General features: G+C 47.6%; 22 non-coding genes across 22 annotated transcripts; 16 read left to right on the forward strand and 6 right to left on the reverse strand.

The window, feature by feature from the left end:
- Positions 1-345: 345 nt before the first annotated feature.
- On the reverse strand, positions 346-417 carry trnaq-uug (transfer RNA glutamine (anticodon UUG)). The gene has a single exon. It is a non-coding gene; the product is annotated as a tRNA-Gln (tRNA).
- Positions 418-568: 151 nt separating this feature from the next.
- On the forward strand, positions 569-640 carry trnad-guc (transfer RNA aspartic acid (anticodon GUC)). Its single transcript has one exon. It is a non-coding gene; the product is annotated as a tRNA-Asp (tRNA).
- A 582-nt stretch (positions 641-1,222) lies between these two features.
- On the forward strand, positions 1,223-1,295 carry trnav-aac (transfer RNA valine (anticodon AAC)). Its single transcript has one exon. It is a non-coding gene; the product is annotated as a tRNA-Val (tRNA).
- A 585-nt stretch (positions 1,296-1,880) lies between these two features.
- On the forward strand, positions 1,881-1,953 carry trnav-cac (transfer RNA valine (anticodon CAC)). Its single transcript has one exon. It is a non-coding gene; the product is annotated as a tRNA-Val (tRNA).
- A 462-nt stretch (positions 1,954-2,415) lies between these two features.
- Positions 2,416-2,488, reverse strand: trnaq-uug (transfer RNA glutamine (anticodon UUG)). Its single transcript has one exon. It is a non-coding gene; the product is annotated as a tRNA-Gln (tRNA).
- Positions 2,489-2,638: 150 nt separating this feature from the next.
- On the forward strand, positions 2,639-2,710 carry trnad-guc (transfer RNA aspartic acid (anticodon GUC)). Its single transcript has one exon. It is a non-coding gene; the product is annotated as a tRNA-Asp (tRNA).
- Positions 2,711-3,292: 582 nt separating this feature from the next.
- Positions 3,293-3,365, forward strand: trnav-aac (transfer RNA valine (anticodon AAC)). The gene has a single exon. It is a non-coding gene; the product is annotated as a tRNA-Val (tRNA).
- A 585-nt stretch (positions 3,366-3,950) lies between these two features.
- Positions 3,951-4,023, forward strand: trnav-cac (transfer RNA valine (anticodon CAC)). Its single transcript has one exon. It is a non-coding gene; the product is annotated as a tRNA-Val (tRNA).
- A 462-nt stretch (positions 4,024-4,485) lies between these two features.
- On the reverse strand, positions 4,486-4,558 carry trnaq-uug (transfer RNA glutamine (anticodon UUG)). The gene has a single exon. It is a non-coding gene; the product is annotated as a tRNA-Gln (tRNA).
- Positions 4,559-4,708: 150 nt separating this feature from the next.
- Positions 4,709-4,780, forward strand: trnad-guc (transfer RNA aspartic acid (anticodon GUC)). The gene has a single exon. It is a non-coding gene; the product is annotated as a tRNA-Asp (tRNA).
- A 582-nt stretch (positions 4,781-5,362) lies between these two features.
- Positions 5,363-5,435, forward strand: trnav-aac (transfer RNA valine (anticodon AAC)). Its single transcript has one exon. It is a non-coding gene; the product is annotated as a tRNA-Val (tRNA).
- Positions 5,436-6,020: 585 nt separating this feature from the next.
- trnav-cac (transfer RNA valine (anticodon CAC)) lies at positions 6,021-6,093 on the forward strand. The gene has a single exon. It is a non-coding gene; the product is annotated as a tRNA-Val (tRNA).
- A 462-nt stretch (positions 6,094-6,555) lies between these two features.
- trnaq-uug (transfer RNA glutamine (anticodon UUG)) lies at positions 6,556-6,628 on the reverse strand. Its single transcript has one exon. It is a non-coding gene; the product is annotated as a tRNA-Gln (tRNA).
- Positions 6,629-6,778: 150 nt separating this feature from the next.
- Positions 6,779-6,850, forward strand: trnad-guc (transfer RNA aspartic acid (anticodon GUC)). Its single transcript has one exon. It is a non-coding gene; the product is annotated as a tRNA-Asp (tRNA).
- A 582-nt stretch (positions 6,851-7,432) lies between these two features.
- Positions 7,433-7,505, forward strand: trnav-aac (transfer RNA valine (anticodon AAC)). The gene has a single exon. It is a non-coding gene; the product is annotated as a tRNA-Val (tRNA).
- Positions 7,506-8,090: 585 nt separating this feature from the next.
- On the forward strand, positions 8,091-8,163 carry trnav-cac (transfer RNA valine (anticodon CAC)). The gene has a single exon. It is a non-coding gene; the product is annotated as a tRNA-Val (tRNA).
- Positions 8,164-8,625: 462 nt separating this feature from the next.
- Positions 8,626-8,698, reverse strand: trnaq-uug (transfer RNA glutamine (anticodon UUG)). Its single transcript has one exon. It is a non-coding gene; the product is annotated as a tRNA-Gln (tRNA).
- Positions 8,699-8,848: 150 nt separating this feature from the next.
- Positions 8,849-8,920, forward strand: trnad-guc (transfer RNA aspartic acid (anticodon GUC)). The gene has a single exon. It is a non-coding gene; the product is annotated as a tRNA-Asp (tRNA).
- Positions 8,921-9,502: 582 nt separating this feature from the next.
- trnav-aac (transfer RNA valine (anticodon AAC)) lies at positions 9,503-9,575 on the forward strand. Its single transcript has one exon. It is a non-coding gene; the product is annotated as a tRNA-Val (tRNA).
- A 585-nt stretch (positions 9,576-10,160) lies between these two features.
- trnav-cac (transfer RNA valine (anticodon CAC)) lies at positions 10,161-10,233 on the forward strand. The gene has a single exon. It is a non-coding gene; the product is annotated as a tRNA-Val (tRNA).
- A 462-nt stretch (positions 10,234-10,695) lies between these two features.
- On the reverse strand, positions 10,696-10,767 carry trnaq-uug (transfer RNA glutamine (anticodon UUG)). Its single transcript has one exon. It is a non-coding gene; the product is annotated as a tRNA-Gln (tRNA).
- A 151-nt stretch (positions 10,768-10,918) lies between these two features.
- On the forward strand, positions 10,919-10,990 carry trnad-guc (transfer RNA aspartic acid (anticodon GUC)). Its single transcript has one exon. It is a non-coding gene; the product is annotated as a tRNA-Asp (tRNA).
- Positions 10,991-16,117: the final 5,127 nt, after the last annotated feature.

The following is a 16,117-nucleotide window of genomic DNA, read 5'->3' on the forward strand; positions in this document are numbered from 1 at the left end:
TTGTCTTCTATAGGTTGTGTGCTAGCCAAGCAAAGGACATCAAAAAGCTTGTCAACCAGAAGCTCAGAGCCTTCAGTGGTGGCAACAGAGTTAGAAGTGAGAAGAGTACAAGGGGAATTGTTGCCTTGAGTGACGGTGGCCAATGAAAGATACAGCAGGACGCTGAAGTGGAAAGTGCAGTACAAGAGCAAGAGCGAGGTTTGGTGCGGCATGAAGACCACGCGCAGATGGGATCAGCCAACAGAAGAGGAGTGGAATTGACTGGGCCACTAACTTGTTCTTTAAGTCATTAAACTCTCATGCTAGCTTGTGCTAATGCGGAGCAAAGGGCTAGAAAGCCAAATGAGGTTCCACTGAGACTTGAACTCAGATCACTGGATTCAAAGTCCAGAGTGCTAACCGTTACACCATGGAACCCTGCTGAAAGCAGAAAAAAGTTCTCTGTCAAACACCCATAAAACTGTAGTTCCTGGTAAAGTGATGGGGTTTTTTACATGGCCGACGAGAGTTTGCGTGTCATACCTGCTGCGAATCCCACCTTGACATGATGCCGACAGAGGCTTGCAGGTCCTCGTTAGTATAGTGGACAGTATCTCCGCCTGTCACGCGGAAGACCGGGGTTCGATTCCCCGACGGGGAGTGAGCAGTCTCCTTCTCTGCTCTGCCTTTTACCTGGAATGACCACACACCCGTTAATCGCACGCTGCGTGCATTTTTTTTGCACAGAGTCCATCATTCAAAAAGACCCTGTGGAATTTCTCCACCACATCCTAGTCGATCTAACAATCTAGTCCTATAATGGGTTTGAAAAAACATCAATTCCACCTGTGCACTCATAAGTCAAAAATGTCTTCTAGGCAAGAGCTCCCATGAGAAGAGAAGCTTGTCCAAGAGAACTCTGCTTGTCCAGCGTTTTCTCTGCTTTACTTGCGTCCCTATTAACAAATAAGTCTCGTGTGTTTGTCTTCTGTAGGTTGTGTGCTAGCCTGACAAAGAACATCAAAGAGCTTGTCAACAAGAAGATCAGCTCCCATTTGAAGAGATGCTATCTCGAGATCACAATTTGGATTGTCAATATAACCATAAATGGGGGAATGCTTGAAAAATGACACAAATGGGAGTTCCCCGCTTCTCACTAGTCCTACATGATCTGTCATAAAAGTCCTCAAATTTAAGAAGGCATCGAATTGCCCCTCTAATGACGAGAGGGCATGCACGCTCCGTTTCCGTAGTGTAGTGGTTATCACGTTCGCCTAACACGCGAAAGGTCCCTGGTCCGAAACCAGGCGGAAACATGCTTCTTTGTTTCCCGATACAAAAGTGTCTGCCTGCAGGCATTGCTTTATCTTATGGGGTTGTACTGCTGTTTGGCACAAAGAGGAGTGAAAGTACTCAAATCTTGTACAGGGCTCTGACGCTTGTAACCTTTGGATGCTCATGTTGTAAAAAGTTGTCTATAGCCCAAATTTCAGGAAATTTCACACAAACCAACATGTCTCCAGTCACCATATTTACTGAAGATGCAGGCACAGACTAAGCTCTTGGAAATGAGTGTCTCTAGCTGGCCTGCCCAGGACTTGGGCCTATTTTCAGCCAATGCACAACGTGATCAACCGCATGGCCTCTTTAGATAACAGTTCTGGGCTTCTTAGGGCAGCATATGTCGAGCTGCGCTTGCTTCAGAGAACTCCTAAATGTCAAAAGTTTTTAAGTGAGCCTAACATCGAGACTATAGTTCAGATTCCTTGCTAGCGAGCGTCTGCCTCTTCTCCATGGTTCCTTCTGTTCAAGGGCATGATAGTAACCTGCCATCAGATTTGTCAGATTGGCCAGATTACTGATTGAGACACATTCCAAAGCCAAGCAAGCCATCACTCACAGTTTCCGTAGTGTAGTGGTTATCACATTCGCCTCACACGCGAAAGGTCCCCGGTCCGAAACCGGGCGGAAACATGGGTGTTTTGCTTCTTTGGTCACAAGGGAATTGATGTTCACTGTTTAGACAACTCTGCTTGTCCAGCATTTTCTCTGTTTTACTTGCGTCCCTATTGAGAAATAAGACTCCTAGTTTTGTCTTCTATAGGTTGTGTGCTAGCCAAGCAAAGGACATCAAAAAGCTTGTCAACCAGAAGCTCAGAGCCTTCAGTGGTGGCAACAGAGTTAGAAGTGAGAAGAGTACAAGGGGAATTGTTGCCTTGAGTGACGGTGGCCAATGAAAGATACAGCAGGACGCTGAAGTGGAAAGTGCAGTACAAGAGCAAGAGCGAGGTTTGGTGCGGCATGAAGACCACGCGCAGATGGGATCAGCCAACAGAAGAGGAGTGGAATTGACTGGGCCACTAACTTGTTCTTTAAGTCATTAAACTCTCATGCTAGCTTGTGCTAATGCGGAGCAAAGGGCTAGAAAGCCAAATGAGGTTCCACTGAGACTTGAACTCAGATCACTGGATTCAAAGTCCAGAGTGCTAACCGTTACACCATGGAAGCCTGCTGAAAGCAGAAAAAAGTTCTCTGTCAAACACCCATAAAACTGTAGTTCCTGGTAAAGTGATGGGGTTTTTTACATGGCCGACGAGAGTTTGCGTGTCATACCTGCTGCGAATCCCACCTTGACATGATGCCGACAGAGGCTTGCAGGTCCTCGTTAGTATAGTGGACAGTATCTCCGCCTGTCACGCGGAAGACCGGGGTTCGATTCCCCGACGGGGAGTGAGCAGTCTCCTTCTCTGCTCTGCCTTTTACCTGGAATGACCACACACCCGTTAATCGCACGCTACGTGCATTTTTTTTGCACAGAGTCCATCATTCAAAAAGACCCTGTGGAATTTCTCCACCACATCCTAGTCGATCTAACAATCTAGTCCTATAATGGGTTTGAAAAAACATCAATTCCACCTGTGCACTCATAAGTCAAAAATGTCTTCTAGGCAAGAGCTCCCATGAGAAGAGAAGCTTGTCCAAGAGAACTCTGCTTGTCCAGCGTTTTCTCTGCTTTACTTGCGTCCCTATTAACAAATAAGTCTCGTGTGTTTGTCTTCTGTAGGTTGTGTGCTAGCCTGACAAAGAACATCAAAGAGCTTGTCAACAAGAAGATCAGCTCCCATTTGAAGAGATGCTATCTCGAGATCACAATTTGGATTGTCAATATAACCATAAATGGGGGAATGCTTGAAAAATGACACAAATGGGAGTTCCCCGCTTCTCACTAGTCCTACATGATCTGTCATAAAAGTCCTCAAATTTAAGAAGGCATCGAATTGCCCCTCTAATGACGAGAGGGCATGCACGCTCCGTTTCCGTAGTGTAGTGGTTATCACGTTCGCCTAACACGCGAAAGGTCCCTGGTCCGAAACCAGGCGGAAACATGCTTCTTTGTTTCCCGATACAAAAGTGTCTGCCTGCAGGCATTGCTTTATCTTATGGGGTTGTACTGCTGTTTGGCACAAAGAGGAGTGAAAGTACTCAAATCTTGTACAGGGCTCTGACGCTTGTAACCTTTGGATGCTCATGTTGTAAAAAGTTGTCTATAGCCCAAATTTCAGGAAATTTCACACAAACCAACATGTCTCCAGTCACCATATTTACTGAAGATGCAGGCACAGACTAAGCTCTTGGAAATGAGTGTCTCTAGCTGGCCTGCCCAGGACTTGGGCCTATTTTCAGCCAATGCACAACGTGATCAACCGCATGGCCTCTTTAGATAACAGTTCTGGGCTTCTTAGGGCAGCATATGTCGAGCTGCGCTTGCTTCAGAGAACTCCTAAATGTCAAAAGTTTTTAAGTGAGCCTAACATCGAGACTATAGTTCAGATTCCTTGCTAGCGAGCGTCTGTCTCTTCTCCATGGTTCCTTCTGTTCAAGGGCATGATAGTAACCTGCCATCAGATTTGTCAGATTGGCCAGATTACTGATTGAGACACATTCCAAAGCCAAGCAAGCCATCACTCACAGTTTCCGTAGTGTAGTGGTTATCACATTCGCCTCACACGCGAAAGGTCCCCGGTCCGAAACCGGGCGGAAACATGGGTGTTTTGCTTCTTTGGTCACAAGGGAATTGATGTTCACTGTTTAGACAACTCTGCTTGTCCAGCATTTTCTCTGTTTTACTTGCGTCCCTATTGAGAAATAAGACTCCTAGTTTTGTCTTCTATAGGTTGTGTGCTAGCCAAGCAAAGGACATCAAAAAGCTTGTCAACCAGAAGCTCAGAGCCTTCAGTGGTGGCAACAGAGTTAGAAGTGAGAAGAGTACAAGGGGAATTGTTGCCTTGAGTGACGGTGGCCAATGAAAGATACAGCAGGACGCTGAAGTGGAAAGTGCAGTACAAGAGCAAGAGCGAGGTTTGGTGCGGCATGAAGACCACGCGCAGATGGGATCAGCCAACAGAAGAGGAGTGGAATTGACTGGGCCACTAACTTGTTCTTTAAGTCATTAAACTCTCATGCTAGCTTGTGCTAATGCGGAGCAAAGGGCTAGAAAGCCAAATGAGGTTCCACTGAGACTTGAACTCAGATCACTGGATTCAAAGTCCAGAGTGCTAACCGTTACACCATGGAAGCCTGCTGAAAGCAGAAAAAAGTTCTCTGTCAAACACCCATAAAACTGTAGTTCCTGGTAAAGTGATGGGGTTTTTTACATGGCCGACGAGAGTTTGCGTGTCATACCTGCTGCGAATCCCACCTTGACATGATGCCGACAGAGGCTTGCAGGTCCTCGTTAGTATAGTGGACAGTATCTCCGCCTGTCACGCGGAAGACCGGGGTTCGATTCCCCGACGGGGAGTGAGCAGTCTCCTTCTCTGCTCTGCCTTTTACCTGGAATGACCACACACCCGTTAATCGCACGCTGCGTGCATTTTTTTTGCACAGAGTCCATCATTCAAAAAGACCCTGTGGAATTTCTCCACCACATCCTAGTCGATCTAACAATCTAGTCCTATAATGGGTTTGAAAAAACATCAATTCCACCTGTGCACTCATAAGTCAAAAATGTCTTCTAGGCAAGAGCTCCCATGAGAAGAGAAGCTTGTCCAAGAGAACTCTGCTTGTCCAGCGTTTTCTCTGCTTTACTTGCGTCCCTATTAACAAATAAGTCTCGTGTGTTTGTCTTCTGTAGGTTGTGTGCTAGCCTGACAAAGAACATCAAAGAGCTTGTCAACAAGAAGATCAGCTCCCATTTGAAGAGATGCTATCTCGAGATCACAATTTGGATTGTCAATATAACCATAAATGGGGGAATGCTTGAAAAATGACACAAATGGGAGTTCCCCGCTTCTCACTAGTCCTACATGATCTGTCATAAAAGTCCTCAAATTTAAGAAGGCATCGAATTGCCCCTCTAATGACGAGAGGGCATGCACGCTCCGTTTCCGTAGTGTAGTGGTTATCACGTTCGCCTAACACGCGAAAGGTCCCTGGTCCGAAACCAGGCGGAAACATGCTTCTTTGTTTCCCGATACAAAAGTGTCTGCCTGCAGGCATTGCTTTATCTTATGGGGTTGTACTGCTGTTTGGCACAAAGAGGAGTGAAAGTACTCAAATCTTGTACAGGGCTCTGACGCTTGTAACCTTTGGATGCTCATGTTGTAAAAAGTTGTCTATAGCCCAAATTTCAGGAAATTTCACACAAACCAACATGTCTCCAGTCACCATATTTACTGAAGATGCAGGCACAGACTAAGCTCTTGGAAATGAGTGTCTCTAGCTGGCCTGCCCAGGACTTGGGCCTATTTTCAGCCAATGCACAACGTGATCAACCGCATGGCCTCTTTAGATAACAGTTCTGGGCTTCTTAGGGCAGCATATGTCGAGCTGCGCTTGCTTCAGAGAACTCCTAAATGTCAAAAGTTTTTAAGTGAGCCTAACATCGAGACTATAGTTCAGATTCCTTGCTAGCGAGCGTCTGCCTCTTCTCCATGGTTCCTTCTGTTCAAGGGCATGATAGTAACCTGCCATCAGATTTGTCAGATTGGCCAGATTACTGATTGAGACACATTCCAAAGCCAAGCAAGCCATCACTCACAGTTTCCGTAGTGTAGTGGTTATCACATTCGCCTCACACGCGAAAGGTCCCCGGTCCGAAACCGGGCGGAAACATGGGTGTTTTGCTTCTTTGGTCACAAGGGAATTGATGTTCACTGTTTAGACAACTCTGCTTGTCCAGCATTTTCTCTGTTTTACTTGCGTCCCTATTGAGAAATAAGACTCCTAGTTTTGTCTTCTATAGGTTGTGTGCTAGCCAAGCAAAGGACATCAAAAAGCTTGTCAACCAGAAGCTCAGAGCCTTCAGTGGTGGCAACAGAGTTAGAAGTGAGAAGAGTACAAGGGGAATTGTTGCCTTGAGTGACGGTGGCCAATGAAAGATACAGCAGGACGCTGAAGTGGAAAGTGCAGTACAAGAGCAAGAGCGAGGTTTGGTGCGGCATGAAGACCACGCGCAGATGGGATCAGCCAACAGAAGAGGAGTGGAATTGACTGGGCCACTAACTTGTTCTTTAAGTCATTAAACTCTCATGCTAGCTTGTGCTAATGCGGAGCAAAGGGCTAGAAAGCCAAATGAGGTTCCACTGAGACTTGAACTCAGATCACTGGATTCAAAGTCCAGAGTGCTAACCGTTACACCATGGAAGCCTGCTGAAAGCAGAAAAAAGTTCTCTGTCAAACACCCATAAAACTGTAGTTCCTGGTAAAGTGATGGGGTTTTTTACATGGCCGACGAGAGTTTGCGTGTCATACCTGCTGCGAATCCCACCTTGACATGATGCCGACAGAGGCTTGCAGGTCCTCGTTAGTATAGTGGACAGTATCTCCGCCTGTCACGCGGAAGACCGGGGTTCGATTCCCCGACGGGGAGTGAGCAGTCTCCTTCTCTGCTCTGCCTTTTACCTGGAATGACCACACACCCGTTAATCGCACGCTACGTGCATTTTTTTTGCACAGAGTCCATCATTCAAAAAGACCCTGTGGAATTTCTCCACCACATCCTAGTCGATCTAACAATCTAGTCCTATAATGGGTTTGAAAAAACATCAATTCCACCTGTGCACTCATAAGTCAAAAATGTCTTCTAGGCAAGAGCTCCCATGAGAAGAGAAGCTTGTCCAAGAGAACTCTGCTTGTCCAGCGTTTTCTCTGCTTTACTTGCGTCCCTATTAACAAATAAGTCTCGTGTGTTTGTCTTCTGTAGGTTGTGTGCTAGCCTGACAAAGAACATCAAAGAGCTTGTCAACAAGAAGATCAGCTCCCATTTGAAGAGATGCTATCTCGAGATCACAATTTGGATTGTCAATATAACCATAAATGGGGGAATGCTTGAAAAATGACACAAATGGGAGTTCCCCGCTTCTCACTAGTCCTACATGATCTGTCATAAAAGTCCTCAAATTTAAGAAGGCATCGAATTGCCCCTCTAATGACGAGAGGGCATGCACGCTCCGTTTCCGTAGTGTAGTGGTTATCACGTTCGCCTAACACGCGAAAGGTCCCTGGTCCGAAACCAGGCGGAAACATGCTTCTTTGTTTCCCGATACAAAAGTGTCTGCCTGCAGGCATTGCTTTATCTTATGGGGTTGTACTGCTGTTTGGCACAAAGAGGAGTGAAAGTACTCAAATCTTGTACAGGGCTCTGACGCTTGTAACCTTTGGATGCTCATGTTGTAAAAAGTTGTCTATAGCCCAAATTTCAGGAAATTTCACACAAACCAACATGTCTCCAGTCACCATATTTACTGAAGATGCAGGCACAGACTAAGCTCTTGGAAATGAGTGTCTCTAGCTGGCCTGCCCAGGACTTGGGCCTATTTTCAGCCAATGCACAACGTGATCAACCGCATGGCCTCTTTAGATAACAGTTCTGGGCTTCTTAGGGCAGCATATGTCGAGCTGCGCTTGCTTCAGAGAACTCCTAAATGTCAAAAGTTTTTAAGTGAGCCTAACATCGAGACTATAGTTCAGATTCCTTGCTAGCGAGCGTCTGTCTCTTCTCCATGGTTCCTTCTGTTCAAGGGCATGATAGTAACCTGCCATCAGATTTGTCAGATTGGCCAGATTACTGATTGAGACACATTCCAAAGCCAAGCAAGCCATCACTCACAGTTTCCGTAGTGTAGTGGTTATCACATTCGCCTCACACGCGAAAGGTCCCCGGTCCGAAACCGGGCGGAAACATGGGTGTTTTGCTTCTTTGGTCACAAGGGAATTGATGTTCACTGTTTAGACAACTCTGCTTGTCCAGCATTTTCTCTGTTTTACTTGCGTCCCTATTGAGAAATAAGACTCCTAGTTTTGTCTTCTATAGGTTGTGTGCTAGCCAAGCAAAGGACATCAAAAAGCTTGTCAACCAGAAGCTCAGAGCCTTCAGTGGTGGCAACAGAGTTAGAAGTGAGAAGAGTACAAGGGGAATTGTTGCCTTGAGTGACGGTGGCCAATGAAAGATACAGCAGGACGCTGAAGTGGAAAGTGCAGTACAAGAGCAAGAGCGAGGTTTGGTGCGGCATGAAGACCACGCGCAGATGGGATCAGCCAACAGAAGAGGAGTGGAATTGACTGGGCCACTAACTTGTTCTTTAAGTCATTAAACTCTCATGCTAGCTTGTGCTAATGCGGAGCAAAGGGCTAGAAAGCCAAATGAGGTTCCACTGAGACTTGAACTCAGATCACTGGATTCAAAGTCCAGAGTGCTAACCGTTACACCATGGAAGCCTGCTGAAAGCAGAAAAAAGTTCTCTGTCAAACACCCATAAAACTGTAGTTCCTGGTAAAGTGATGGGGTTTTTTACATGGCCGACGAGAGTTTGCGTGTCATACCTGCTGCGAATCCCACCTTGACATGATGCCGACAGAGGCTTGCAGGTCCTCGTTAGTATAGTGGACAGTATCTCCGCCTGTCACGCGGAAGACCGGGGTTCGATTCCCCGACGGGGAGTGAGCAGTCTCCTTCTCTGCTCTGCCTTTTACCTGGAATGACCACACACCCGTTAATCGCACGCTGCGTGCATTTTTTTTGCACAGAGTCCATCATTCAAAAAGACCCTGTGGAATTTCTCCACCACATCCTAGTCGATCTAACAATCTAGTCCTATAATGGGTTTGAAAAAACATCAATTCCACCTGTGCACTCATAAGTCAAAAATGTCTTCTAGGCAAGAGCTCCCATGAGAAGAGAAGCTTGTCCAAGAGAACTCTGCTTGTCCAGCGTTTTCTCTGCTTTACTTGCGTCCCTATTAACAAATAAGTCTCGTGTGTTTGTCTTCTGTAGGTTGTGTGCTAGCCTGACAAAGAACATCAAAGAGCTTGTCAACAAGAAGATCAGCTCCCATTTGAAGAGATGCTATCTCGAGATCACAATTTGGATTGTCAATATAACCATAAATGGGGGAATGCTTGAAAAATGACACAAATGGGAGTTCCCCGCTTCTCACTAGTCCTACATGATCTGTCATAAAAGTCCTCAAATTTAAGAAGGCATCGAATTGCCCCTCTAATGACGAGAGGGCATGCACGCTCCGTTTCCGTAGTGTAGTGGTTATCACGTTCGCCTAACACGCGAAAGGTCCCTGGTCCGAAACCAGGCGGAAACATGCTTCTTTGTTTCCCGATACAAAAGTGTCTGCCTGCAGGCATTGCTTTATCTTATGGGGTTGTACTGCTGTTTGGCACAAAGAGGAGTGAAAGTACTCAAATCTTGTACAGGGCTCTGACGCTTGTAACCTTTGGATGCTCATGTTGTAAAAAGTTGTCTATAGCCCAAATTTCAGGAAATTTCACACAAACCAACATGTCTCCAGTCACCATATTTACTGAAGATGCAGGCACAGACTAAGCTCTTGGAAATGAGTGTCTCTAGCTGGCCTGCCCAGGACTTGGGCCTATTTTCAGCCAATGCACAACGTGATCAACCGCATGGCCTCTTTAGATAACAGTTCTGGGCTTCTTAGGGCAGCATATGTCGAGCTGCGCTTGCTTCAGAGAACTCCTAAATGTCAAAAGTTTTTAAGTGAGCCTAACATCGAGACTATAGTTCAGATTCCTTGCTAGCGAGCGTCTGTCTCTTCTCCATGGTTCCTTCTGTTCAAGGGCATGATAGTAACCTGCCATCAGATTTGTCAGATTGGCCAGATTACTGATTGAGACACATTCCAAAGCCAAGCAAGCCATCACTCACAGTTTCCGTAGTGTAGTGGTTATCACATTCGCCTCACACGCGAAAGGTCCCCGGTCCGAAACCGGGCGGAAACATGGGTGTTTTGCTTCTTTGGTCACAAGGGAATTGATGTTCACTGTTTAGACAACTCTGCTTGTCCAGCATTTTCTCTGTTTTACTTGCGTCCCTATTGAGAAATAAGACTCCTAGTTTTGTCTTCTATAGGTTGTGTGCTAGCCAAGCAAAGGACATCAAAAAGCTTGTCAACCAGAAGCTCAGAGCCTTCAGTGGTGGCAACAGAGTTAGAAGTGAGAAGAGTACAAGGGGAATTGTTCCCTTGAGTCACGGTGGCCAATGAAAGATACAGCAGGACGCTGAAGTGGAAAGTGCAGTACAAGAGCATGAGCGAGGTTTGGTGCGGCATGAAGACCACGCGCAGATGGGATCAGCCAACAGAAGAGGAGTGGAATTGACTGGGCCACTAACTTGTTCTTTAAGTCATTAAACTCTCATGCTAGCTTGTGCTAATGCGGAGCAAAGGGCTAGAAAGCCAAATGAGGCTCCACTGAGACTTGAACTCAGATCACTGGATTCAAAGTCCAGAGTGCTAACCGTTACACCATGGAACCCTGCTGAAAGCAGAAAAAAGTTCTCTGTCAAACACCCATAAAACTGTAGTTCCTGGTAAAGTGATGGGGTTTTTTACATGGCCGACGAGAGTTTGCGTGTCATACCTGCTGCGAATCCCACCTTGACATGACGCTGACAGAGGCTTGCAGGTCCTCGTTAGTATAGTGGACAGTATCTCCGCCTGTCACGCGGAAGACCGGGGTTCGATTCCCCGACGGGGAGTGAGCAGTCTCCTTCTCTGCTCTGCCTTTTACCTGGAATGACCACACACCCGTTAATCGCACGCTACGTGCATTTTTTTTGCACAGAGTCCATCATTCAAAAACACCCTGTGGAATTTCTCCACCACATCCTAGTCGATCTAACAATCTAGTCCTATAATGGGTTTGAAAAAACATCAATTCCACCTGTGCACTCATAAGTCAAAAATGTCTTCTAGGCAAGAGCTCCCATGAGAAGAGAAGCTTGTCCAAGAGAACTCTGCTTGTCCAGCGTTTTCTCTGCTTTACTTGCGTCCCTATTAACAAATAAGTCTCGTGTGTTTGTCTTCTGTAGGTTGTGTGCTAGCCTGACAAAGAACATCAAAGAGCTTGTCAACAAGAAGATCAGCTCCCATTTGAAGAGATGCTATCTCGAGATCACAATTTGGATTGTCAATATAACCATAAATGGGGGAATGCTTGTATAAAAGGCCCCAAAGTTCATATAATAGTTTTACTGGTGTTTATAAGTTTATATAAGTTCATGTAATGTTCCATCTTCTGTCAGTTTGGGCCAGCCCACCTTCTAGTGACATCATCCGGTTAGTAAGGTGGGCAGTTTAATGGCGGCTGAGCAGTGTTGGTCCGGAGGGGGTGCACTGATTCCTGGGGCATGTTAGGTGTGCGTAAATGACAAGTAAGTAGTGACCTGTGTCGTATTTTGCCTTTGTTGTGTCAGTACTGTAGTATGTTACCATTTAGGAGCTAATGTAGTCCATAGTTGGAGCGGTAGGCCACGCATGCAACGCGTGAGTTCACCCTCATTTCATATGCTAACTTATGTTGTTAGCTTGGCCCCGGTTTAGCTTGTTGACGCATGTACGGTCGCTCGTATGTCCATAATGTCATTCCTGTGTTATCAGACCTTCTCTATATGTTGTATGTGATGCTTGTGATTGTTTACTTTGAAGTAGCGGAGTTTGTAGCGAACAATTAGGTACGTGGATTAATAAAATAGCAAACGTAGTATAACCGGAAGTATGGCGTCCCGCTTGCCCTTCACAATAAGAGCATTATAGTGGAATATAATGGGGGACGCTTTTTATTTTGTATAACTACCGGAAGTAGTTCACTTGTACTGACGGTTGCTTAACCTCGCACTAATGCTATTTAGTTGCATAGTGTGAGCAGTTTGAAGTGTATTATATTTTTCTGATCTTTATATTTGATTATGTTAACTATGTTGTATTATGTTTATATTTGAGTATTTGACTTTTCCATTCTCTTTATTTATTGTTATTTCCCTTGTTTATTTCCTTTGTAGGAAACCACACACACACACACCCAGACACACACTTATGTACACCCGCTGTGTTACAGCCCCAGAAATTAACGGTGACAATAAAGTGCCTCAAACGGAACCTCAAGCTCTCTCCTTCTTCCGTGCTCTGGGCAATTTGGCCTTAAGTGGTGTTCTGGCCGACACACCGGGGTGACCGTAGTGCTCAAAGACTGAATCAGTGCCACAGCCGTGCCTGTCTTTGATATCTCCACTACATTAATTGGTCCTTCGAGCCGGATGCACTAGGTTCGCCTCAGAGATGGAACCAGGCCCAGAGTACGAGGCTCGTGGCGCACGCCCCAAACGACATGCTCGCCCACCTGTGCACTACACAGATTATGAGGTGGAGTACCCAGGCTACATTAGCCATGCATATAGAGAGGATGTAGAGCTCAGACACCAAGAGGACAAGGCCAGGATGACCTCCCTCGCTTCCCCCTTTAGCTGCAACCTAGCCAGCCCTCAGTGGAGGCGGGATGCTATTCTCCATGAGACGGCCTCGCGCTATGGAGCTCAGAGCCAACAGCACATTCAGGAGAATCAGCTAGCCCCCCAGCTGTATCCGGAGAGATGGCATGGGGAACAAGCCTATGATCACTCTACTCCTCTACCCTTCGTGCTCCCCTATACACATCCAAATAAGGAAGTAAGTGCAGAGTTAGAGGATATCCGTCAGGAGCGCCACCTCATCCAGCAGAGCCAGCAACGTATGTCATCAGATCTGGTCGAACTCAAGGCACTGCGGGCAGAAATGAGACAGTTAGTGGAAGCTGTCCAGAGCATGCAGGGCCCATCTTCTCTCCAAACCAGTAAGTCAATGCAGTCACCGCTACCGGGTGATGCACCAGAGATTGAGGAGGATGATGACTGGCCTGCCCCACCACCGTGGCCAGATCCAATTGAGGAAGCGCCACTGCCTAGTGACCCACCAGTGTTGAACCCCCATCGCCAAGATGCATGTATGTTTTCAGCCATTAAGACAGAGGCAATGGCAATCCCACCTGCTAATATGGTCGTGGACCACCCAGGACAGAGTCTGTCATCAGATCCTCCACCAGCTCTCAGGTTTCCAGATAAAGCCTCCCATAATCCACCTCCCTGGTTCAAGCCGGTTCATCTCCCACCTCGCCCAGGCAGTTTCCCACTGGGTGGGTCCAAGCATCCGCGCGCCGCCTATGGGGACAGTAAGACTGAGCATGGCTGTAATCCAGCATCCCCTGAGCAGCAGTTCAATCTGTCCTCTCCACAGCCACTGCCGGACAGACCGAATCCGGGCAGGACTCCTATCACCTCAGAGACAGTTTACCGTGGTCCCCGCCCAACAATCCCCAACTTCTCCAGTCGAGACCCTAGTGAGTTTGCTAGGCTTAAGATGGCATTGGGGAATCTTCTACCTGAGGACACGACTGAGCTGTTCAAGTATCAAGTGTTGGTTGATCACCTGCACCTTAGAGGAGGCCAGATTAATAGCCGATGCTTACCTCAACTCTGCCACACCCTTCACTGATACGATGGAGGCCCTCAATGACAAATTCGGCCAACCACATCAGATAGTGCTGAGGCGTATTGCTGCGATGATGGACTCACCTGACATCAGACGTGGAGACGTCTCGGCATTTGAGAGATTTGCCCTCCAGATACAGTCACTGGTGGGGATGTTAAGGACACTAGGCCCAGAAGGAGAAGTGGAACTACACTGTGGTTCACATGTTTCTCGTCTGCTTAGTAAACTACCCCCCGAGCAGAGAGCGGAGTTCCGCCGCTGCATGTTCCAACAAGGTGTGAGGATGCATACCTTGGCAGATCTCGCAGGGTGGCTTAAGTATGAGTCCTGGTGCCAAGACTCTGAAGGGCAGTTAGCAGTGAAAGGGACAAAGGAGAAACAGTGGCCCAGGCCTGAGGTGCGCCAGGGTAAGAGATCCATCACAGTCCTTCATGGTGCAAAGGAGGTAATGACGAACCCACAGGCTTTGAGGCCAGGTGGTGTGGCCAGCAAGAACAAGCCATACTGTCCATTCTGTAACACGGAAGAGCACTATCTCAGTCAGTGCACAATGGTATCCAAGTTGACAAAGGACCAGCTAACAGAGTGGATAAAGAGTAACAAGAGGTGCTGGCGCTGTGCACGGTCACACCAGGCAGCCCAGTGCAATCTGAGGAAGACTTGCAGCCTCTGCCAAGGGAAGCACCTGCAGGTACTGCATGATGTCAATGTTAGAACACCTAAAGGGTCACTAACAACAGCGGTGGTGAGCGGTGACTCGAAGGCAGCAACCGACGTCCTGTATCTAGACAGACCCACTGAAGGCTGCAAAGTCCTTCTAAAGATTGTCAAAGTCTGCATTCATTATGGCAAGCGAACAATCAGCACTTATGCTGTACTGGATGACGGGTCAGAGAGGACAATGCTTCTGCCGGAGGCTGCCGAGAAGTTAGGCATGCAAGGGATCGCAGAGGACGTCCCACTGCGCACGATTAGGCAGGACGTGCAGACTCTCAGAGGTGAGTCAGTGTCGTTCTCTGTTTCTTCTCCATCAAGGCCCAGGACCAGGTTCAAGATTGCTGGGGCCTTCACTGCTGCACGCATCGGACTTGCAGGCCACACTTATCCCATGGAGCAACTCAGGGAAAGGTACAAGCACCTGATTGGTCTTCCGATCCACACCTTGTTAAATGTGAAACCTTTGCTACTCATTGGCAGTGACCATCCCCATCTGGTTACCCCCGTTGAACCAGTCAGGCTGGGACCTCCAGGAGGGCCTGCTGCTATTCGTACCAGGCTAGGTTGGGCGCTACAAGGGCCAGCAAGTATAGTTGGCCAGCTTACCCAACCGCAGCAGTGCTTGCTGACTTCTGTTGCACCTCAGGTCAGTGAGTTAATGAAACATGTGGAGAAACTGTGGCAGGTCGACATCGTTCCATTCCGAAACGAGAAGCTTGTTACTCGTTCAAGGCAAGACCAAGAGGCCATATGCATTCTGGAGACCAGAACTGTCCGAATAGAGGTTGAAGGCATACGTCGCTATGCCACCCCACTGCTTCGCCGGAAGGGGATGCCTCTACTGCAGGCAACTAAAGACGCCGTCATGCCAAGTCTACGGGGTGTAGAGAGAAGGCTGGCCAAAGACCCAGAACGAGCTGAGGCCTACAAAGTGGAGATGGAGAAGCTTATCAAGGCTGGCTCCATCATTAAGTGTGGCTCTGGGACACCTGTGACAGAAGGTCAGGAGGCGTGGTACATCCCTCATCACATGGTGAGCCATAATGGCAAGAACCGATTGGTTTTCAACTGCTCATTTCAGTACAGAGGACAGAACTTGAACGACTACCTGCTGCCTGGGCCCACCTTAGGTGTGTCGCTTCTGGGAGTCCTATTGCGCTTCAGAGAGCATGCAGTTGCAGTGAGTGGGGACATTAAAGGCATGTTCCACCAGGTTCATCTCTTACCAGAAGATCGTGCCCTGCTCAGATTCGTCTGGCGAGACATCAGCGACGAGAGCCCTCCAGCAGTCTACGAGTGGCGGGTGCTCCCGTTCGGAACCACGTGTAGCCCCTGCTGTGCCACATTTGCCCTGCAGCGTCATGTCATGGATAACAGCCAGCCAGATGATGACGTGAGACTCTCGGTCGAAAGGTGTTTTTATGTGGACAACTGCCTTCAGAGTTTCCCCACCGTGGAAGAGGCAAGGAAACTTGTCGACAGGTTACGGGCCATCCTAGCCTCAGCAGGTTTTGACCTACGTCAGTGGGCCAGCAATGAACGTGACGTCATCAGTCACTTACCACAAGAGAGCTGCTCCGCTAGTG

This window comes from Copadichromis virginalis, linkage group LG11 (genome assembly GCF_057382275.1).
Source record: "Copadichromis virginalis isolate Kocher_CV1m ecotype Utaka linkage group LG11, C_Virginalis_male_GT1.1, whole genome shotgun sequence".
Lineage (NCBI taxonomy): Eukaryota > Metazoa > Chordata > Actinopteri > Cichliformes > Cichlidae > Copadichromis > Copadichromis virginalis.